The following is a 22,485-nucleotide window of genomic DNA, read 5'->3' on the forward strand; positions in this document are numbered from 1 at the left end:
TTATCGATAACATCTCACATTCTCTTGTACTTTTGATTTACGCCGTAAAAGAAGGGTTGTAATTCCACCATGGAAAACACAGGGCCATCAGACACCAGTCCAGTTCCACTCCTCACCAGCATTATTTCCTTTGATCATTTGAACAGGGCGAGGGAGCACAAAGCACACACAAGCTGCATTCAGTAACAATATTCTTATTTGTCTTATGCATAAAAGGCAGTTGCTCCCTGACAACACAAGGAACTTTGATTCGTATTAAAAGGGCAGGGGAGACTAGCCCATAGAAGCTGCATTTAGTCAATTCAGCATCAAATGCTTACTACAAGGCAGTGTTGCTGATGAAATAATGCCAGAGCACACCCTAGTGGACAAAATGCTTACAGCACCTGGTATTCCCAGGGGGGTCTCCCATCCAAGTACTAACCAGGCCCGACCCTGCTTAGCTTCCGAGATCAGACGAGATCGGGCGTATTCAGGCTGGTATGGCCGTAAGCGAAGGCACATCTCTTGGTACACCATATAAAGTCAAAGTGAGTCTGATAAACAGACATTGCATTCTCACCAATTAGATAAGCAGCTTGAACTTTGGCTCACTCAAAAGTGGAAGAAATTACATATACTGTAGCCATCACTTTTTAGCACAGATAGTTGGATGAAATACAAACAAACCTTGCTAACATTTCAAAGCGAGGGCACATATTTCAGCCTTGTGGGAAAAAACGGACAAATACAATGACTTCTGACAAATACATCATTCAGCAACAGTTTCCCATGCAGCTATCCTACTAGCCAGAATAAATACACAAAAGCTCTGGAATGTTGAAAACCTATTGCATTGTTCTGTGCTAAGGAGGAACGCATGTATGGACAATTTCATATTGGAAGCGCATGACACATCATGACCGGGGGGAGGGTTAGACTGGCTTCTCAACTATCTCTTGATTGAAGTACCAGCGTGGCATAAATACAATGCTGCATTTCGCAACATAATGTTTCGACAAAATGCCAACAATGTTTTGCTACAAACAAATGTTTCCACCTTTCGATTGGTCCACAAAGTCTCTTTCACAACTGACTTCAAAGATCTCCATAAGCACAGTCAGTTGACTCAAGTCATCCTCAAGCCTGCCGCCAAGCAAAGGTTTATTATTTACAAAGACATCAGAGTAAAGCGCAAACGACCACTACCATAAATTATGCAATCGAGATTCCCACATTTGGAAAATTCGCAAGGGGTCAGCACAGCCAGAGTGCAATGGCTGAGCCCCACACTGGGTGAACCACCTTCTTGATCACGGTATCTCTTCTGCTTAGTGGAGGAAAAGTCTCTCCAGTGCCAACATTTTCCGCTAACGGTAACCACTTTGTGTTCTGATAATATCGTATCACATCGACCTGCGTTAAATGCCGTTTAGGAATGCACTTGCACACAGAGTGGTGAAAAAGTAGTTTATTTTGTTTACTAGATTATATCAGTGAACCACTAGATTCCCATCATGCAACACTGTCGAAAAAATCACCAATTACTTTTTAATATCTTAACCTATCTGATATCACAAATGTTTGCGATATGACGAAATACAATCACATTCAGACACACACACACACACACACAGACAAATGCATGAAACCAATTGATTTATTATCGATAACATCTCACATTCTCTTGTGCTTTTGATTTACTCCATAAAAGAAGGGTTGTAATTCCAACATGGAAAACACAGGGCCATCAGACACCAGTCCAGTTCCACTCCTCACCAGCATTATTTCCTTTGATCATTTGAACAGGGCGAGGGAGCACAAAGCACACACAAGCTGCATTCAGTAACAATATTCTTATTTGTCTTATAAATAAAAGGCAGTTGCTCCCTGACAACACAAGGAACTTTGATCGTATTAAAAGGGCAGGGGAGACTAGCCCATAGAAGCTGCATTTAGTCAATTCAGCATCAAATGCTTACTACAAGGCAGTGTTGCTGATGAAATAATGCCACACCCCCTAGTGGACAAAAGGCTTACAGCACCTGGTATTCCCAGGCGGTCTCCCATCCAAGTACTAACCAGGCCCGACCCTGCTTAGCTTCCGAGATCAGACGAGATCGGGCGTATTCAGGCTGGTATGGCCGTAAGCGAAGGCACATCTCTTGGTACACCATATAAAGTCAAAGTGAGTCTGATAAACAGACATTGCATTCTCACCAATTAGATAAGCAGCTTGAACTTTGGCTCACTCCAAAAGTGGAAGAAATTACATATACTGTAGCCATCACTTTTTAGCACAGATAGTTGGATGAAATACAAACAAACCTTGCTAACATTTCAAAGCGAGGGCACATATTTCAGCCTTGTGGGAAAAAACGGACAAATACAATGACTTCTGACAAATACATCATCAGCAACAGTTTCCCATGCAGCTATCCTACTAGCCACAATAAATACACAAAAGCTCTGGATGTTGAAAACCTATTGCATTGTTCTGTGCTAAGGAGGAACGCATGTATGGACAATTTCATATTGTAAGCGCATGGGCGTATGACACATCATGACCATGGGGAGGGTTAGAGCTGGCTTCTCAACTATCTCTTGATTGAAGTACCAGCGTGGCATAAATACAATGCTGCATTTCGCAACATAATGTTTCGACAAAATGTCCAACAATGTTTTGGCTACAAACAAATGTTTCCTACCTTTCGAATTGGTCCACAAAGTCTCTTTCACAACTGACTTCAAAGATCTCCATAAGCACAGGTCAATTGACTCAAGTCATCCTCAAGCTTGCCGCCAAGCAACGGTTTGTCATTAAACAAGACATCAGGGGAGAGCGCGGACGCAGTCCCCCACTACCATAAATTATGCAATCGAGATTTCCACATTTGGGAAATTCACAGGGGTCAGCATAGCTGGCGTGCAATGGCTAAGCCTCGCCCTGGGTGAACCGCCTTTCTTGATCACGGTATCTCCTTTGCCAGGTAAGTATGAGTTATAGTCATCGTGGAGGGCAAGTGTCTCCAGTGCCAACATTTTCGGCTAATGGTAACCACTTTGTGTTCCGATAATATCACATCACATCGACCTGCGTTAAATGCCGTTTAGGAATGCACTTGCAGACAGAGTGGTGAAAAAGTAGTTCATTTTGTTTACTAGATTATATCAGTGAACCACTAGATTCCCATCATGCAACACTGTAGAAAAATCACCAATGACTTTTTAATATCTTAACCTGTCTGATATCACAAATGTATGCGATATGACGAAATAAAATCACATTCAGACACACACACACACACACACACACACAGACAAATGCATGAAAGCAATTGATTTATTATCGATAACATCTCACATTCTCTTGTACTTTTGATTTACGCCGTAAAAGAAGGGTTGTAATTCCACCATGGAAAACACAGGGCCATCAGACACCAGTCCAGTTCCACTCCTCACCAGCATTATTTCCTTTGATCATTTGAACAGGGCGAGGGAGCACAAAGCACACACAAGCTGCATTCAGTAACAATATTCTTATTTGTCTTATGCATAAAAGGCAGTTGCTCCCTGACAACACAAGGAACTTTGATTGTATTAAAAGGGCAGGGAGCTAGCCCATAGAAGCGGCATTTAGTCAATTCAGCATCAAATGCTTACTACAAGGCAGTGTTGCTGATGAAATAATGCCAGAGCACACCCTAGTGGACAAAATGCTTACAGCACCTGGTATTCCCAGGCAGTCTCCCATCCAATTAACCAGGCCCAACCCTGCTTAGCTTCCGAGATCAGACGAGATCGGGCGTATCCAGGCTGGTATGGCCGTAAGCAAATGACTAACTCTTGGTACACCATATAAAGTCAAAGTGAGTCTGATAAACAGACATTTTCACCAATTAGATAAGCAGCCTGAACTTTGGGTCACTCAGTAAGTGGAAGAAATTACATATACTGTAGCCATCACTTTTTAGCACAGATAGTTGGATGAAATACAAACCAACCTTGCTAACATTTCAAAGCGAGGGCACATATTTCAGCCTTGTGGGAAAAAACGGACAAATACAATGACTTCTGACAATACATCATTAGCAACAGTTTCCCATGCAGCTATCCTACTAGCCAGAATAAATACACAAAATCTCTGAATGTTGAAAACCTATTGCATTGTTCTGTGTCAAGGAGGAGCGCATGTATGGACAATTTCATATTGTAAGCGCATGGGCGTATGACACATCATGACCATGGGGGTTAGAGCGGCTTCTCAACTATCTCTTGATTGAAGTACCAGCGTGGCATAAATACCATGCTGCATTTCGCAACATGATGTTTCCACAAAATGTCAACAATGTTTGGCTACAAACAAATGTTTCTACCTTTCAATTGGTCCACAAAGTGTCTTTCACAACTGACTTCAAAGATCTCCATAAGCACGGGCAATTGGCTCAAGTCATCCTCAAGCAACGGTTTGTCATTAAACAAGACATCAGGGGAGAGCGCGGACGCAGTCCCCCACTACCATAAATTATGCAATCGAGATTTCCACATTTGGGAAATTCACAGGGGTCAGCATAGCTGGCGTGCAATGGCTAAGCCTCGCCTGGTGACCGCCTGTGTGAACCGCCTTTCTTGATCACGGTATCTCCCTTGCCAGGTAAGTATGAGTTATAGTCATCGGTGGAGGGCAAGTGTCTCCAGTGCCAACATTTTCGGCTAATGGTAACCACTTTGTGTTCCGATAATATCACATCGACCTGCGTTAAATGCCGTTTAGGAATGCACTTGCAGACAGAGTGGTGAAAAAGTAGTTCATTTTGTTTACTAGATTATATCAGTGAACCACTAGATTCCCATCATGCAACACTGTAAAAACTCACCAATGACTTTTTAATATCTTAACCTGTCTGATATCACAAATGTATGCGATATGACGAAATAAATCACATTCAAGACACACACACACACACACACACACAACCAAAGACAATGCATGAAAGCAATTGATTTATTATCGATAACATCTCACATTCTCTTGTACTTTTGATTTACGCCGTAAAAGAAGGGTTGTAATTCCACCATGGAAAACACAGGGCCATCAGACACCAGTCCAGTTCCACTCCTCACCAGCATTATTTCCTTTGATCATTTGAACAGGGCGAGGGAGCACAAAGCACACACAAGCTGCATTCAGTAACAATATTCTTATTTGTCTTATGCATAAAAGGCAGTTGCTCCCTGACAACACAAGGAACTTTGATTGTATTAAAAGGGCGGGGAGACTAGCCCATAGAAGCGGCATTTAGTCAATTCAGCATCAAATGCTTACTACAAGGCAGTGTTGCTGATGAAATAATGCCAGAGCACACCCTAGTGGACAAAATGCTTACAGCACCTGGTATTCCCAGGCAGTCTCCCATCCAAGTATTAACCAGGCCCAACCCTGCTTAGCTTCCGAGATCAGACGAGATCGGGCGTATCCAGGCTGGTATGGCCGTAAGCAAATGACTAACTCTTGGTACACCATATAAAGTCAAAGTGAGTCTGATAAACAGACATTTTCACCAATTAGATAAGCAGCCTGAACTTTGGGTCACTCAGTAAGTGGAAGAAATTACATATACTGTAGCCATCACTTTTTAGCACAGATAGTTGGATGAAATCAAACCAACCTTGCTAACATTTCAAAGCGAGGGCACATATTTCAGCCTTGTGGGAAAAAACGGACAAATACAATGACTTCTGACAAATACATCATTAGCAACAGTTTCCCATGCAGCTATCCTACTAGCCAGAATAAATACACAAAATCTCTGAATGTTGAAAACCTATTGCATTGTTCTGTGTCAAGGACGCATGTATGGACAATTTCATATTGTACGCATGGGCGTATGACACATCATGAATGGTTTTCAGACTTCAACATCTCTTGATTGAAGTACGCGGCATAAATACATGCTGCATGGAAAACTGTTTCTAATGATGTATTTGTCAGAAGTCATTGTATTGGTCCGTTTTTTCCCACAAGGCTGAAATATGTGCCCTCGCTTTGAAAGTGTTAGCAAGGTTGTTTGTATTTCATCCAACTATCTGTGCTAAAAGTGATGGCTACAGTATATGTAATTTCTTCCACTTACTGGTGACCCAAAGTTCGGCTGCTTATCTAATTGGTGAAAATGTCTGTTTATCAGACTCACTTGATTATATGGTGTACCAAGAGTTAGTCATTTGCTTACGGCCATACCAGCCTGGATACGCCGATCTCGTCTGATCTCGGAAGCAAGCAGGGTGGGCCGTGTTAGTACTTGGATGGGAGACTGCCTGGAATACAGGTGCTGTAAGCATTTTGTCCACTAGGGTGTGCTCTGGCATTATTTCATCAGCAACACTGCCTTGTAGTAAGCATTTGATGCTGAATTGACTAAATCCGCTTCTATGGGCTAGTCTCCCCTGCCCTTTAATACAATCAAAGTTCCTTGTGTTGTCAGGGAGAACTGCCTTTTATGCATAGACAAATAAGAATATTGTTACTGAATGCAGCTTGTGTGTGCTTTGTGCTCCTCGCCTGTCAATGATCAAATGAAATAATGCTGGTGAGGAGTGGAACTGGACTGGTGTCTGATGGCCCTGTGTTTTCCATGGTGGAATTACAACCCTTCTTTTACGGCGTAAATCAAAAAGTACAAGAGAATGTGAGAGTGTTATCGATATAAATCAATTGGTTTCATGCATTTGTCTGTGTGTGTGTGGGTGTGTCTGAATGTGATTTTATTTCGTCATATCGCAATACATTTGTGATATCAGACAGGTTATAGATATTAAAAAGTCATTGGTGATTTTTCTACAGTGTGTGCATGATGGGAATCTAGTGGTTCACTGATATAATCTAGTAAACAAAATGAACTACTTTTCACCCACTCTGTCTGCAAGTGCATTCCTAAAACGCATTTAACGCAGGTCGATGTGATGTGATTTATCGAAACACAAAGTGGTTACCATTAGCGCGAAAATGTTGGCACTGGAGACACTTGCCCTCCACCAGATGACTAGAGTCATACTTACCTGGCAAGGGAGATACCGTGATCAAGAAGGCGGTTACACCCAGGGCGAGGCTTAGCCATTGCACGCCAGCTATGCTGACCCCTGTGAATTTCCCAAATGTGGAAATCTCGATTGCATAATTTATGGTAGTGGGGACTGCGTCGCGCTCGTCGCCCTGATGTCTTGTTTATGACAACCTTGCTTGGCGGCAAGGCTTGAGGATGACTTGAGTCCAATTGCCCGTGCTTATGGAGATCTTTGAAGTCAGTTGTGAAAGACACTTTGTGGACCAATTGAAAGGTAGGAAACATTTGTTTGTAGCCAAACATTGTTGACATTTTGTGGAAACATCATGTTGCGAAATGCAGCATGGTATTTATGCCACGCTGGTACTTCAATCAAGAGATAGTTGAGAAGCCGCTCTAACCCCCCATGGTCATGATGTGTCATACGCCCATGCGCTTACAATATGAAATTGTCCATACATGCGCTCCTCCTTGACACAGAACAATGCAATAGGTTTTCAACATTCAGAGATTTTGTGTATTTATTCTGGCTAGTAGGATAGCTGCATGGGAAACTGTTGCTGATGATGTATTTGTCAGAAGTCATTGTATTTGTCCGTTTTTTCCCACAAGGCTGAAATATGTGCCCTCGCTTTGAAATGTTAGCAAGGTTGGTTTGTATTTCATCCAACTATCTGTGCTAAAAAGTGATGGCTACAGTATATGTAATTTCTTCCACTTTTGGAGTGAGCCAAAGTTCAAGCTGCTTATCTAATTGGTGAGAATGCAATGTCTGTTTATCAGACTCACTTTGACTTTATATGGTGTACCAAGAGTATGTCCTTCGCTTACGGCCATACCAGCCTGAATACGCCCGATCTCGTCTGATCTCGGAAGCTAAGCAGGGTCGGGCCTGGTTAGTACTTGGATGGGAGACCTGCCTGGGAATACCAGGTGCTGTAAGCATTTTGTCCACTAGGGTGTGCTCTGGCATTATTTCATCAGCAACACTGCCTTGTAGTAAGCATTTGATGCTGAATTGACTAAATGCAGCTTCTATGGGCTAGTCTCCCCTGCCCTTTTAATACGATCAAAGTTCCTTGTGTTGTCAGGGAGCAACTGCCTTTTATGCATAAGACAAATAAGAATATTGTTACTGAATGCAGCTTGTGTGTGCTTTGTGCTCCCTCGCCCTGTTCAAATGATCAAAGGAAATAATGCTGGTGAGGAGTGGAACTGGACTGGTGTCTGATGGCCCTGTGTTTTCCATGGTGGAATTACAACCCTTCTTTTACGGCGTAAATCAAAAGTACAAGAGAATGTGAGATGTTATCGATAATAAATCAATTGCTTTCATGCATTTGTCTGTGTGTGTGTGTGTGTGTGTGTGTGTCTGAATGTGATTTTATTTCGTCATATCGCATACATTTGTGATATCAGACAGGTTAAGATATTAAAAAGTCATTGGTGATTTTTCTACAGTGTTGCATGATGGGAATCTAGTGGTTCACTGATATAATCTAGTAAACAAAATGAACTACTTTTTCACCACTCTGTCTGCAAGTGCATTCCTAAACGGCATTTAACGCAGGTCGATGTGATGTGATATTATCGGAACACAAAGTGGTTACCATTAGCCGAAAATGTTGGCACTGGAGACACTTGCCCTCCACCGATGACTATAACTCATACTTACCTGGCAAGGGAGATACCGTGATCAAGAAAGGCGGTTCACCCAGGGCGAGGCTTAGCCATTGCACTCTAGCTATGCTGAGCCCTGTGAATTTCCCAATGTGGAATCTCGATTGCATAATTTATGGTAGTGGGGGACTGCGTTCGCGCTCTACCCTGATGTCTTGTTAATGATAAACCGTTGCTTGGCGGCAAGGCTTGAGGATGACTTGAGTCAACTGACCTGTGCTTATGGAGATCTTTGAAGTCAGTTGTGAAAGAGACTTTGTGGACCAATCGAAAGGTAGGAAACATTTGTTTGTAGCCAAACATTGTTGACATTTTGTCGGAAACATCATGTTGCGAAATGCAGCATGGTATTTATGCCACGCTGGTACTCCAATCAAGAGATAGTTGAGAAGCCGCTCTAACCCCCCCATGGTCATGATGTGTCATACGCCCATGCGCTTACAATATGAAATTGTCCATACATGCGCTCCTCCTTAGCACAGAACAATGCAATAGGTTTTCAACATCAGAGCTTTTGTGTATTTATTCTGGCTAGTAGGATAGCTGCATGGGAAACTGTTGCTAATGATGTATTTGTCAGAAGTCATTGTATTTGTCCGTTTTTTCCCACAAGGCTGAAATATGTGCCCTCGCTTTGAAATGTTAGCAAGGTTGGTTTGTATTTCATCCAACTATCTGTGCTAAAAAGTGATGGCTACAGTATATGTAATTTCTTCCACTTTTGAGTGAGCCCAAAGTTCAAGCTGCTTATCTAATTGGTGAGAATGCAATGTCTGTTTATCAGACTCACTTTGACTTTATATGGTGTACCAAGAGTATGTCCTTCGCTTACGGCCATACCAGCCTGAATACGCCCGATCTCGTCTGATCTCGGAAGCTAAGCAGGGTCGGGCCTGGTTAGTACTTGGATGGGAGACTGCCTGGGAATACCAGGTGCTGTAAGCATTTTGTCCACTAGGGTGTGCTCTGGCATTATTTCATCAGCAACACTGCCTTGTAGTAAGCATTTGATGCTGAATTGACTAAATGCAGCTTCTATGGGCTAGTCTCCCCTGCCCTTTTAATACGATCAAAGTTCCTTGTGTTGTCAGGGAGCAACTGCCTTTTATGCATAAGACAAATAAGAATATTGTTACTGAATGCAGCTTGTGTGTGCTTTGTGCTCCCTCGCCCTGTTCAAATGATCAAAGGAAATAATGCTGGTGAGGAGTGGAACTGGACTGGTGTCTGATGGCCCTGTGTTTTCCATGGTGGAATTACAACCCTTCTTTTACGGAGTAAATCAAAAGCACAAGAGAATGTGAGATGTTATCGATAATAAATCAATTGGTTTCATGCATTTGTCTGTGTGTGTGTGTGTGTGTGTGTGTCTGAATGTGATTGTATTTCGTCATATCGCATACATTTGTGATATCAGACAGGTTAAGATATTAAAAAGTCATTGGTGATTTTTCTACAGTGTTGCATGATGGGAATCTAGTGGTTCACTGATATAATCTAGTAAACAAAATAAACTACTTTTTCACCACTCTGTCTGCAAGTGCATTCCTAAACGGCATTTAACGCAGGTCGATGTGATGTGATATTATCGGAACACAAAGTGGTTACCATTAGCCGAAAATGTTGGCACTGGAGACACTTGCCCTCCACCGATGACTATAACTCATACTTACCTGGCAAGGGAGATACCGTGATCAAGAAAGGCGGTTCACCCAGGGCGAGGCTTAGCCATTGCACGCCAGCTATGCTGACCCCTGTGAATTTCCCAAATGTGGAAATCTCGATTGCATAATTTATGGTAGTGGGGGACTGCGTCCGCGCTCTCCCCTGATGTCTTGTTTAATGACAAACCGTTGCTTGGCGGCAAGCTTGAGGATGACTTGAGCCAATTGCCCGTGCTTATGGAGATCTTTGAAGTCAGTTGTGAAAGACACTTTGTGGACCAATTGAAAGGTAGAAACATTTGTTTGTAGCCAAACATTGTTGACATTTTGTGGAAACATCATGTTGCGAAATGCAGCATGGTATTTATGCCACGCTGGTACTTCAATCAAGAGATAGTTGAGAAGCCGCTCTAACCCCCATGGTCATGATGTGTCATACGCCCATGCGCTTACAATATGAAATTGTCCATACATGCGCTCCTCCTTAGCACAGAACAATGCAATAGGTTTTCAACATTCAGAGCTTTTGTGTATTTATTCTGGCTAGTAGGATAGCTGCATGGGAAACTGTTGCTGAATGATGTATTTGTCAGAAGTCATTGTATTTGTCCGTTTTTTCCCACAAGGCTGAAATATGTGCCCTCGCTTTGAAATGTTAGCAAGGTTTGTTTGTATTTCATCCAACTATCTGTGCTAAAAAGTGATGGCTACAGTATATGTAATTTCTTCCACTTTTGAGTGACCCAAAGTTCAAGCTGCTTATCTAATTGGTGAGAATGCAATGTCTGTTTATCAGACTCACTTTGACTTTATATGGTGTACCAAGAGTATGTCCTTCGCTTACGGCCATACCAGCCTGAATACGCCCGATCTCGTCTGATCTCGGAAGCTAAGCAGGGTCGGGCCTGGTTAGTACTTGGATGGGAGACCTGCCTGGGAATACCAGGTGCTGTAAGCATTTTGTCCACTAGGGTGTGCTCTGGCATTATTTCATCAGCAACACTGCCTTGTAGTAAGCATTTGATGCTGAATTGACTAAATGCAGCTTCTATGGGCTAGTCTCCCCTGCCCTTTTAATACGATCAAAGTTCCTTGTGTTGTCAGGGAGCAACTGCCTTTTATGCATAAGACAAATAAGAATATTGTTACTGAATGCAGCTTGTGTGTGCTTTGTGCTCCCTCGCCCTGTTCAAATGATCAAAGGAAATAATGCTGGTGAGGAGTGGAACTGGACTGGTGTCTGATGGCCCTGTGTTTTCCATGGTGGAATTACAACCCTTCTTTTACTGGAGTAAATCAAAAGCACAAGAGAATGTGAGATGTTATCGATAATAAATCAATTGGTTTCATGCATTTGTCTGTGTGTGTGTGTGTGTGTGTCTGAATGTGATTGTATTTCGTCATATCGCATACATTTGTGATATCAGACAGGTTAAGATATTAAAAAGTCATTGGTGATTTTTCTACAGTGTTGCATGATGGGAATCTAGTGGTTCACTGATATAATCTAGTAAACAAAATGAACTACTTTTTCACCACTCTGTCTGCAAGTGCATTCCTAAACGGCATTTAACGCAGGTCGATGTGATGTGATATTATCGGAACACAAAGTGGTTACCATTAGCCGAAAATGTTGGCACTGGAGACACTTGCCCTCCACCGATGACTATAACTCATACTTACCTGGCAAGGGAGATACCGTGATCAAGAAAGGCGGTTCACCCAGGGCGAGGCTTAGCCATTGCACGCCAGCTATGCTGACCCCTGTGAATTTCCCAAATGTGGAAATCTCGATTGCATAATTTATGGTAGTGGGGGACTGCGTCCGCGCTCTCCCCTGATGTCTTGTTTAATGACAAACCGTTGCTTGGCGGCAAGCTTGAGGATGACTTGAGCCAATTGCCCGTGCTTATGGAGATCTTTGAAGTCAGTTGTGAAAGACACTTTGTGGACCAATTGAAAGGTAGAAACATTTGTTTGTAGCCAAACATTGTTGGCATTTTGTGGAAACATCATGTTGCGAAATGCAGCATGGTATTTATGCCACGCTGGTACTTCAATCAAGAGATAGTTGAGAAGCCGCTCTAACCCCCCCATGGTCATGATGTGTCATACGCCCATGCGCTTACAATATGAAATTGTCCATACATGCGCTCCTCCTTAGCACAGAACAATGCAATAGGTTTTCAACATTCAGAGATTTTGTGTATTTATTCTGGCTAGTAGGATAGCTGCATGGGAAACTGTTGCTAATGATGTATTTGTCAGAAGTCATTGTATTTGTCCGTTTTTTCCCACAAGGCTGAAATATGTGCCCTCGCTTTGAAATGTTAGCAAGGTTTGTTTGTATTTCATCCAACTATCTGTGCTAAAAAGTGATGGCTACAGTATATGTAATTTCTTCCACTTTACTGAGTGACCCAAAGTTCAAGGCTGCTTATCTAATTGGTGAAATGCAATGTCTGTTTATCAGACTCACTTTGACTTTATATGGTGTACCAAGAGTTAGTCCTTCGCTTACGGCCATACCAGCCTGAATACGCCCGATCTCGTCTGATCTCGGAAGCTAAGCAGGGTTTGGGCCTGGTTAGTACTTGGATGGGAGACTGCCTGGGAATACCAGGTGCTGTAAGCATTTTGTCCACTAGGGTGTGCTCTGGCATTATTTCATCAGCAACACTGCCTTGTAGTAAGCATTTGATGCTGAATTGACTAAATGCAGCTTCTATGGGCTAGTCTCCCCTGCCCTTTTAATACGATCAAAGTTCCTTGTGTTGTCAGGGAGCAACTGCCTTTTATGCATAAGACAAATAAGAATATTGTTACTGAATGCAGCTTGTGTGTGCTTTGTGCTCCCTCGCCCTGTTCAAATGATCAAAGGAAATAATGCTGGTGAGGAGTGGAACTGGACTGGTGTCTGATGGCCCTGTGTTTTCCATGGTGGAATTACAACCCTTCTTTTACGGAGTAAATCAAAAGCACAAGAGAATCTGAGATGTTATCGATAATAAATCAATTGGTTTCATGCATTTGTCTGTGTGTGTGTGTGTGTCTGAATGTGATTGTATTTCGTCATATCGCAAACATTTGTGATATCAGATAGGGTTAAGATATTAAAAAGTAATTGGTGATTTTTTCGACAGTGTTGCATGATGGGAATCTAGTGGTTCACTGATATAATCTAGTAAACAAAATAAACTACTTTTTCACTACTCTGTGTGCAAGTGCATTCCTAAACGGCATTTAACGCAGGTCGATGTGATATGATATTATCAGAACACAAAGTGGTTACCGTTAGCGGAAAATGTTGGCACTGGAGACACTTTCCTCCACTAAGCAGAAGAGATACCGTGATCAAGAAGGTGGTTCACCCAGGTGTGGGGCTCAGCCATTGCACTCTGGCTGTGCTGACCCCTTGCGAATTTTCCAAATGTGGGAATCTCGATTGCAAAATTTATGGTAGTGGCTCGTTTGAGCTTTACCCTGATGTCTTTGTTAATGATAAACCGTTGCTTGGCGGCAGGCTTGAGGATGACTTGAGTCAACTGACCTGTGCTTATGGAGATCTTTGAAGTCAGTTGTGAAAGAGACTTTGTGGACCAATCGAAAGGTAGAAACATTTGTTTGTAGCAAACATTGTTGGACATTTTGTCGGAAACATTATGTTGCGAAATGCAGCATGGTATTTATGCCACGCTGGTACTTCAATCAAGAGATAGTTGAGAAGCCAGCTCTAACCCCCCCCGGTCATGATGTGTCATACGCCCATGCGCTTACAATATGAAATTGTCCATACATGCGTTCCTCCTTAGCACAGAACAATGCAATAGGTTTTCAACATCCAGAGCTTTTGTGTATTTATTGTGGCTAGTAGGATAGCTGCATGGGAAACTGTTGCTGATGATGTATTTGTCAGAAGTCATTGTATTTGTCCGTTTTTTCCCACAAGGCTGAAATATGTGCCCTCGCTTTGAAATGTTAGCAAGGTTGGTTTGTATTTCATCCAACTATCTGTGCTAAAAAGTGATGGCTACAGTATATGTAATTTCTTCCACTTTTGAGTGAGCCAAAGTTCAAGCTGCTTATCTAATTGGTGAGAATGCAATGTCTGTTTATCAGACTCACTTTGACTTTATATGGTGTACCAAGAGTATGTCCTTCGCTTACGGCCATACCAGCCTGAATACGCCCGATCTCGTCTGATCTCGGAAGCTAAGCAGGGTCGGGCCTGGTTAGTACTTGGATGGGAGACCTGCCTGGGAATACCAGGTGCTGTAAGCATTTTGTCCACTAGGGTGTGCTGGCATTATTTCATCAGCAACACTGCCTTGTAGTAAGCATTTGATGCTGAATTGACTAAATGCAGCTTCTATGGGCTAGTCTCCCCTGCCCTTTTAATACGATCAAAGTTCCTTGTGTTGTCAGGGAGCAACTGCCTTTTATGCATAAGACAAATAAGAATATTGTTACTGAATGCAGCTTGTGTGTGCTTTGTGCTCCCTCGCCCTGTTCAAATGATCAAAGGAAATAATGCTGGTGAGGAGTGGAACTGGACTGGTGTCTGATGGCCCTGTGTTTTCCATGGTGGAATTACAACCCTTCTTTTACGGCGTAAATCAAAAGTACAAGAGAATGTGAGATGTTATCGATAATAAATCAATTGCTTTCATGCATTTGTCTGTGTGTGTGTGTGTGTGTGTGTCTGAATGTGATTTTATTTCGTCATATCGCATACATTTGTGATATCAGACAGGTTAAGATATTAAAAAGTCATTGGTGATTTTTCTACAGTGTTGCATGATGGGAATCTAGTGGTTCACTGATATAATCTAGTAAACAAAATGAACTACTTTTTCACCACTCTGTCTGCAAGTGCATTCCTAAACGGCATTTAACGCAGGTCGATGTGATGTGATATTATCGGAACACAAAGTGGTTACCAGTAGCCGAAAATGTTGGCACTGGAGACACTTGCCCTCCACCGATGACTATAACTCATACTTACCTGGCAAGGGAGATACCGTGATCAAGAAAGGCGGTTCACCCAGGGTGAGGCTTAGCCATTGCACTCTGGCTGTGCTGACCCCTTGTGAATTTTCCAAATGTGGGAATCTCGATTGCATAATTTATGGTAGTGCTCGTTTGAGCTTTACCCTGATGTCTTTGTTAATGATAAACTGTTGCTTGGCGGCAGGCTTAAGGATGACTTGAGTCAACTGACTGTGCTTATGGAGATCTTTGAAGTCAGTTGTGAAAGAGACTTTGTGGACCAATCGAAAGGTGGAAACATTTGTTTGTAGCAAAACATTGTTGGCATTTTGTCGAAACATTATGTTGCGAAATGCAGCATTGTATTTATGCCACGCTGGTACTTCAATCAAGAGATAGTTGAGAAGCCACTCTAACCCCCCCCGGTCATGATGTGTCATACGCGCCCATGCGCTTCCAATATGAAATTGTCCATACATGCGTTCCTCCTTAGCACAGAACAATGCAATAGGTTTTCAACATCCAGAGCTTTTGTGTATTTATTGTGGCTAGTAGGATAGCTGCATGGGAAACTGTTGCTGAAACTGTTATTTGTCAGAAGTCATTGTATTTGTCCGTTTTTTCCCACAAGGCTGAAATATGTGCCCTCGCTTTGAAATGTTAGCAAGGTTTGTTTGTATTTCATCCAACTATCTGTGCTAAAAAGTGATGGCTACAGTATATGTAATTTCTTCCACTTTTGAGTGAGCCCAAAGTTCAAGCTGCTTATCTAATTGGTGAGAATGCAATGTCTGTTTATCAGACTCACTTTGACTTTATATGGTGTACCAAGAGATTAGTCCTTCGCTTACGGCCATACCAGCCTGAATGCGCATTTCCTGATTGGAGAAGTGACGACAGGTGCGAGTGTCTGAGCTGTGAGTGAGTGTTTGCTGGAGAGTGTTTGCTCGAGAGCTATTTTTGTTAATTAATTGGTTTTTGCAATATAATTTATTATTTTCTTCAGTTGAATAGTTTTAAGTTTGGTTAGTCTTCCCCCTTGCAGTTTTTCTGCTTGGGGGAGAGTTTTTTGGATTCATTTTTTTACTATGACGGACAACATGGAAAAGACAAACGGAATGGACAAAGACAACGAAAAGGCGCAACGGAAGAAAAATGAAGATAAAGAAGAAATGAAATATGGCAAGGAATACACGGTGGCAATTGAGTTGGAAGGAGAAGACAAGGTGACGACAATGGAACTACTAAGAGCAATTAAGGAGGTGTGTGGAGAGGTGGTGGGATGCCGAATGAAAGGGGAGAAGAAGTACGAAATTACGATGAGAAATGAAAAAGGAAAAGAACGTCTAATGGATGGATTAAGAATAAAGGATACAAAGATTCTGGCGAGAGATATTAATGTGAAGGAAGTGGTGGTGTCGTTCATGAATCTCCCAGTATATGTAGAAGACGGTGTGATACTGGGCAAGCTGAGTAGCTGGGGAGTGGCGGCTGTCTCGGAGATAAGGAGGAGAGTTTGGCCAGGAACAGAGGTGGTTGACGGGACACGTTTCTGCAAGGTCAAGTTCACAGAAAAAGTGACATCATTACCTTATTCTACAAGAATTGAGACGTTGGAGGGAGCAGAATATTTCAGAGTCATCCATGACAAACAGGTCAGAGTGTGTCGTATGTGTATTCAACCCGGGCACATAGTTAAAGACTGCCCGGAATTTAAGTGTTTTAAGTGTGGCAATCAAGGACACTATGCGAGGGAATGTGATGGAGAGAAGGAAAGGAATTTTTGTGGTGGATGCAGAAAGAGAGTGGCGGAGTGCAACTGTGGAGAGGTTAGGGCTGGAGAGGGGAGTCAAACACTATTCGAGGAAGCAGTTGTATTGTCGAAAGAAGGAGAAGAAGATGGAGGAGAGGACGTGGTGGAGGGTGGAGAGACGGAAGGAAGGAAGAAGGAAGAAGGACCAGAAGATAAATGAAATTGGGAGCAGTATGGACTCAGAAGTAAGAAGAGGGAGTTTTCAGGAGGAGGGGGGGAGTGGAATGGGGGGAAGCACGGGGGACTCACAGGTTTTGGGGGAAGGCACAGCACTAACAAGTAGCTCGGGGGGTGAAGAAATGGAGGGGGTTATGGAGTTGATGACAATACCAGAGACGGTGATGAGCACGGGGAGCACAACGACTATACAAGAAACGGAGATGAATACGGGGAGCACAACGGATGTGGATGTCAAGAGGGTGAGTTGGCTGGAAAACATGGACTTGGAAGAGATATCGGATACGGAGGATGGAGAAAAGATTGAAAGAACGAGGGAAGGATACAGGAAGAGGAAAGCGGCGGGAAGAGGGGGAGAGAAAGGGTGGAAGAGGAAAGAAACTGGATAACAGGTAGAGGAAAATGAAATTATATTTTATCATTTTATTATTTATTAGAATGGTAAATATAATGTCAATAAATGCAAATGGATTGAGGACAATGGGAAAATTTAATAGAATAATAAAAATGAAGAAGTCAGATATTTTATGTATTCAAGAGACGCACTGGGATAATGTATGTGTTTTAGAAGTTAAAAAAATATGGAGGGATTTTATTTATGTAAACAACGGCAGAGGGAATTCAAGTGGGGTTGCTATTTTATTGAGGAGGGATGTGGTGGATAATGTGAAACAGATATATAATGATAATAATGGGAGGATTTTAATTGTAGATTTTGAATATATGAGTATGGTTTTTAGAATTATAAATATTTATGCGCCTAATACTGAAATAGAGCGCAAAGATTTATTTTTAGAAATAGGGAAATGGTGTGAGGGAAACTGTATTGTAGTTGGGGATTTTAATGTTAAAATGGATAGACTGGATATGACAAGAGGAGCTATTTTTAGAAGTGATGTATCTAGGGGGGTTTTAAAGAAGATGATGTTAGAAAAAGGAATAATTGATATATGGAGAGAGGAAAATCCAGAAAAAAGAGAATTTTCTAGAAGGCAGGTGGTTTTAGGGGATTTGAAACAAACGAGGATAGATCTGGTTTTAGTAAAAGAAGGTTTAAGGAATTTTATGAAAGATATTAAGTATGTTTTTACAACTTTTAGTGATCATGCAGGTTTAACATTTTCAGTGGGATTAGATAAGGAAAGAACAGGGGGTGGAATATGGTGTATGAATGCAGGGTATTTGGGAGATGAGGAATATGGGAAACAACTTAAATCTTTGATAGCATGTGAAATGGAGGATAAGCAGAAAGAGAATGATAAGTGTTCATGGTGGGATAAGGTTAAGGAAAAAATAAAAGTTTTTAGTATAGGATATGCAAGGAAAAAGAGAGGTAGGATGAAAAGAGAAGAAAATGAGTTGAGGGCTAAATTGGATAAAGAAATGAGGAAGTGTGACAGTGAACCTAATTATAATATAGGAAAGTTTTTGGAATTAAAAGCACAATTGACTAAATATGAAATAGATAAGTGTAAGGGTGCAATTATAAGAAGTAAGGCAAAGTATGTTTTGGAGGGGGAGAAATGTACTTCATTTTTTCTTGGATTAGAGAAGAATAAACAGAGGAGAACATATATTAGAGAGATCGAAAATATAAAGGGTGAAGTTGTCAATGATTATGTAGAGGTTTTAGAAACAGTGCAGAATTTTTATAAGGATTTATTTAAGAAAGGGGAGGTGGATGAGGGGTGTGTAAAGGAGATATTGGATAGTGTGGATGTGCAAATTAATGTAGAGGATAAACAAATGTGTGATGGGAAGATAACATTGACTGAAGTTAAAGATGCGATTAAGGGTTTACAAGTAAATAAGAGTCCTGGAGTAGATGGAATAATTGCAGAGTTTTATAAAATATATGCCAGTTTTTTAGCACCTATTTTATTGGAAGTTTATCAATATATGGAGGATAATGATAGTATTTCTGAATCTATGGTGACAGGACTGATAACGATTTTATATAAAAATAAGGGGAGTAAATTAAAATTGGAGAATTATAGGCCAATTAGTTTATTAAATTCGGATTATAAGATTTTAGCAAAGATACTGGCAAATAGAATGAAGCAAGTTTTAAATGATATTATAGCACCTACACAGAATTATAGTGTGCCTGGTAGAGATATTGCGGATACAATTAATACAATTAGAGATGTGATAAATAAAATGAATCATGATAAGATGGGGGGAATTGTTTTAAGCATAGATTTAAATAAAGCTTTTGATAGGGTGGAACATGATTTTATGTTTAGGGTAATGGATAAATATGGTTTTGGTAATAGAATAATAGGATGGATAAAATTATTATATAAGAAGGCAAAAAGTAGGGTGAAATGTAATGGGGTTTTAACCGATTCTTTTATTCTTGAGAGATCTGTGAGACAGGGGTGTCCTTTATCAGCTTTATTATTCGTTTTATCGGTAGAACCTTTAGCAGCATTTCTTAAAAGAGATAATCTTATAAATTGTGTAGAGACTCCGCAAGGAGGTTTTAGTTTGATACATCAATACGCAGATGATACCACTATAACAGTTAGAGATGAGGGTAGTGTAAAAAGGGTGATGGAGTGTTTTAAAGTATATGGACAAGCATCGGGTGCAAAGGTTAACATGGAGAAGTCAGTAGTAATGTATATTGGGAAGATTAATGAGGGGAATTTTCCTTTTAAAGTGGTTAAAGATTATTTTAAGGTATTAGGAGTGTTTTTAGGGGTGAAAGAAATGGAAGCTAGGGATTTGACATGGAGTGGTGTAATAAATAAAGTTAGAAAGGTGGTAAATATGTGGAGGGGGAGGTCTTTGAAATTAAAAGGGAAAGTAATTGTCATAAATTCATTGTTGATGTCAATATTTATTTATGTAATGAATGTTTTGGATATGCCAGAATGGGTTTTATCTGAAATGAATAAAATTGTAGTTGATTTTTTATGGGAAGGGAAGGGGGTGAGAATAGCTTTTAAAACTTTGATTGCAGGTTATGAGGAGGGGGGTTTGAAGTTGGTAGATTTAAGTGTAAGGAAAACAGCAATTAGAGTAAAAATGGTACGGAAATATTTATTTGGTGAATTGGATTATGGGTGGAAAAGGTTTTTTAAAGAGTATTTGCAGGAGGTTGGGAGGATGGGGGACAATGGTTTATTGATGAGTATGAAGAAGGAAATGTTAGGTAATATACCTTTGTTTTACAGAGAAGTGTTTGAGGCTTGGGGGCGGTTTTTACCAAATATTTATTATGAATGTACCAGTTTAGAAAATATTTTAAATCAGCCGATATTTTTAAATCCAAAGATAAAGTGCAATAATATGATGTTGTTTTGTAAATATTTTATGAGGGCTGGGATGAGGCAGATAGGTGACATAGCATATGAGGTAATTCCTGGGTTTCTTCCATTTCAGGCTATATATGACAATGTGGTTGAAGTAGATGAAGAAATAAGTAAAACTACTGTGGAGAATATGTACAAGAAAATATTAGGATGTATTCCCGGGGAGTGGGTGATTTTAATAAACAAAGAGGTGGTCAAAAGATCTAGGGCTTTACCAGTTTTATATTATGAAAGTAATGGGGAGAAACATGATTTATCAGGGCTAAAAGTTAAAATGGTTTATAGAAAATGTATTTTAAAAGAGATAAAAAGTCCTGCTGCGGAGAAAGTGTGGTCTAGGGTGTTTCCAAACATGGATGTAAAATCAATATGGAAGAATGTAAATGTAAAATATAATTTTATAGAATGTGAAGACAATGATTTTAAATTGAAACATAATAGGATTTTTACAAATGTGGTTTTGCATCAAATAAATAGGGATATTAAAAGAGAATGCGATATTTGTGGTACGGGGGTGGAAAATTTGATGCACTTTTTTATTGAATGTAGTAGGTTGAAAGACTTTCACGAGTTTTTAAAAGGGCTTTTAGTAAAACATTGGGGAGAAGAGATTTTTACTGGGGTGGAGTGGAGGAGGTTGTTTCTTTTTGGTGTAAATGGGAAAAGTAAAGTTTTAAATTTTAATTTGGTGAATTTTATACTAAGTCATGCTAGATATGCGATAAGATTAAGAAGAAATTTAGGTCATTATGAAGGGAAAATTGTGAGTGTGGAAGGTTTTTTTAGGAGCATATTAGAGAGAGATATAGAGATAATATATAGATACGGTGGAGGAAATTTTGAAAAATTGTTTGTGTGGGGGAGTACTTTTATTGAAATTCTGTCAAATGGGAAACTTGTATTTCATTATTAAGTGGATTTAGTGGATGATTGTGTTTTTTAATAGGTTTTATTTTATTTATTTTTGATTTTTTGATTTTGTAAAAGGATGAATTGTTCATCCTTTTTTATTATTGATTGAATGTTGTAAATATTATGTGTTTTTTCATAATAAAAGATAAAAAAAAAAAAAAATACGCCCGATCTCGTCTGATCTCGGAAGCTAAGCAGGGTCGGGCCTGGTTAGTACTTGGATGGGAGACCGCCTGGGAATACCAGGTGCTGTAAGCCTTTTGTCCACTAGGGGGTGCTGGCATTATTTCATCAGCAACACTGCCTTGTAGTAAGCATTTGATGCTGAATTGACTAAATGCAGCTTCTATGGGCTAGTCTCCCCTGCCCTTTTAATACGATCAAAGTTCCTTGTGTTGTCAGGGAGCAACTGCCTTTTATGCATAAGACAAATAAGAATATTGTTACTGAATGCAGCTTGTGTGTGCTCTGTGCTCCCTCGCCCTGTTCAAATGATCAAAGGAAATAATGCTGGTGAGGAGTGGAACTGGACTGGTGTCTGATGGCCCTGTGTTTTCCATGTTGGAATTACAACCCTTCTTTTATGGAGTAAATCAAAAGCACAAGAGAATCTGAGATGTTATCGATAATAAATCAATTGGTTTCATGCATTTGTCTGTGTGTGTGTGTGTGTGTGTCTGAATGTGATTGTATTTCGTCATATCGCAAACATTTGTGATATCAGATAGGTTAAGATATTAAAAAGTAATTGGTGATTTTTTCGACAGTGTTGCATGATGGGAATCTAGTGGTTCACTGATATAATCTAGTAAACAAAATAAACTACTTTTTCACCACTCTGTGTGCAAGTGCATTCCTAAACGGCATTTAACGCAGGTCGATGTGAT

General features: G+C 40.6%; 13 non-coding genes and 5 pseudogenes across 13 annotated transcripts; 11 read left to right on the plus strand and 7 right to left on the minus strand.

The window, feature by feature from the left end:
* Positions 1-374: 374 nt before the first annotated feature.
* On the minus strand, positions 375-494 carry LOC120035567. The gene has a single exon (XR_005474203.1). It is a non-coding gene; the product is annotated as a 5S ribosomal RNA (ribosomal RNA).
* A 673-nt stretch (positions 495-1,167) lies between these two features.
* LOC120035536 lies at positions 1,168-1,317 on the minus strand (annotated as a pseudogene).
* A 695-nt stretch (positions 1,318-2,012) lies between these two features.
* LOC120035535 lies at positions 2,013-2,131 on the minus strand. The gene has a single exon (XR_005474188.1). It is a non-coding gene; the product is annotated as a 5S ribosomal RNA (ribosomal RNA).
* A 681-nt stretch (positions 2,132-2,812) lies between these two features.
* On the minus strand, positions 2,813-2,977 carry LOC120035591. The gene has a single exon (XR_005474224.1). It is a non-coding gene; the product is annotated as a U1 spliceosomal RNA (small nuclear RNA).
* A 719-nt stretch (positions 2,978-3,696) lies between these two features.
* LOC120035579 lies at positions 3,697-3,812 on the minus strand (annotated as a pseudogene).
* A 654-nt stretch (positions 3,813-4,466) lies between these two features.
* LOC120035598 lies at positions 4,467-4,641 on the minus strand (annotated as a pseudogene).
* A 718-nt stretch (positions 4,642-5,359) lies between these two features.
* On the minus strand, positions 5,360-5,478 carry LOC120035573. The gene has a single exon (XR_005474208.1). It is a non-coding gene; the product is annotated as a 5S ribosomal RNA (ribosomal RNA).
* A 1,552-nt stretch (positions 5,479-7,030) lies between these two features.
* LOC120035595 lies at positions 7,031-7,193 on the plus strand. The gene has a single exon (XR_005474228.1). It is a non-coding gene; the product is annotated as a U1 spliceosomal RNA (small nuclear RNA).
* A 675-nt stretch (positions 7,194-7,868) lies between these two features.
* LOC120035568 lies at positions 7,869-7,988 on the plus strand. Its single transcript, XR_005474204.1, has one exon. It is a non-coding gene; the product is annotated as a 5S ribosomal RNA (ribosomal RNA).
* Positions 7,989-8,710: 722 nt separating this feature from the next.
* On the plus strand, positions 8,711-8,873 carry LOC120035594. Its single transcript, XR_005474227.1, has one exon. It is a non-coding gene; the product is annotated as a U1 spliceosomal RNA (small nuclear RNA).
* A 676-nt stretch (positions 8,874-9,549) lies between these two features.
* Positions 9,550-9,668, plus strand: LOC120035560. Its single transcript, XR_005474196.1, has one exon. It is a non-coding gene; the product is annotated as a 5S ribosomal RNA (ribosomal RNA).
* Positions 9,669-10,388: 720 nt separating this feature from the next.
* Positions 10,389-10,553, plus strand: LOC120035589. Its single transcript, XR_005474222.1, has one exon. It is a non-coding gene; the product is annotated as a U1 spliceosomal RNA (small nuclear RNA).
* A 672-nt stretch (positions 10,554-11,225) lies between these two features.
* LOC120035569 lies at positions 11,226-11,345 on the plus strand. The gene has a single exon (XR_005474205.1). It is a non-coding gene; the product is annotated as a 5S ribosomal RNA (ribosomal RNA).
* A 717-nt stretch (positions 11,346-12,062) lies between these two features.
* LOC120035590 lies at positions 12,063-12,227 on the plus strand. Its single transcript, XR_005474223.1, has one exon. It is a non-coding gene; the product is annotated as a U1 spliceosomal RNA (small nuclear RNA).
* A 675-nt stretch (positions 12,228-12,902) lies between these two features.
* Positions 12,903-13,022, plus strand: LOC120035574. Its single transcript, XR_005474209.1, has one exon. It is a non-coding gene; the product is annotated as a 5S ribosomal RNA (ribosomal RNA).
* A 694-nt stretch (positions 13,023-13,716) lies between these two features.
* On the plus strand, positions 13,717-13,866 carry LOC120035537 (annotated as a pseudogene).
* Positions 13,867-14,548: 682 nt separating this feature from the next.
* Positions 14,549-14,668, plus strand: LOC120035570. Its single transcript, XR_005474206.1, has one exon. It is a non-coding gene; the product is annotated as a 5S ribosomal RNA (ribosomal RNA).
* A 716-nt stretch (positions 14,669-15,384) lies between these two features.
* LOC120035597 lies at positions 15,385-15,537 on the plus strand (annotated as a pseudogene).
* Positions 15,538-22,485: the final 6,948 nt, after the last annotated feature.

Source organism: Salvelinus namaycush, unplaced genomic scaffold, assembly GCF_016432855.1.
Source record: "Salvelinus namaycush isolate Seneca unplaced genomic scaffold, SaNama_1.0 Scaffold1062, whole genome shotgun sequence".
Classification (NCBI taxonomy): domain Eukaryota; kingdom Metazoa; phylum Chordata; class Actinopteri; order Salmoniformes; family Salmonidae; genus Salvelinus; species Salvelinus namaycush.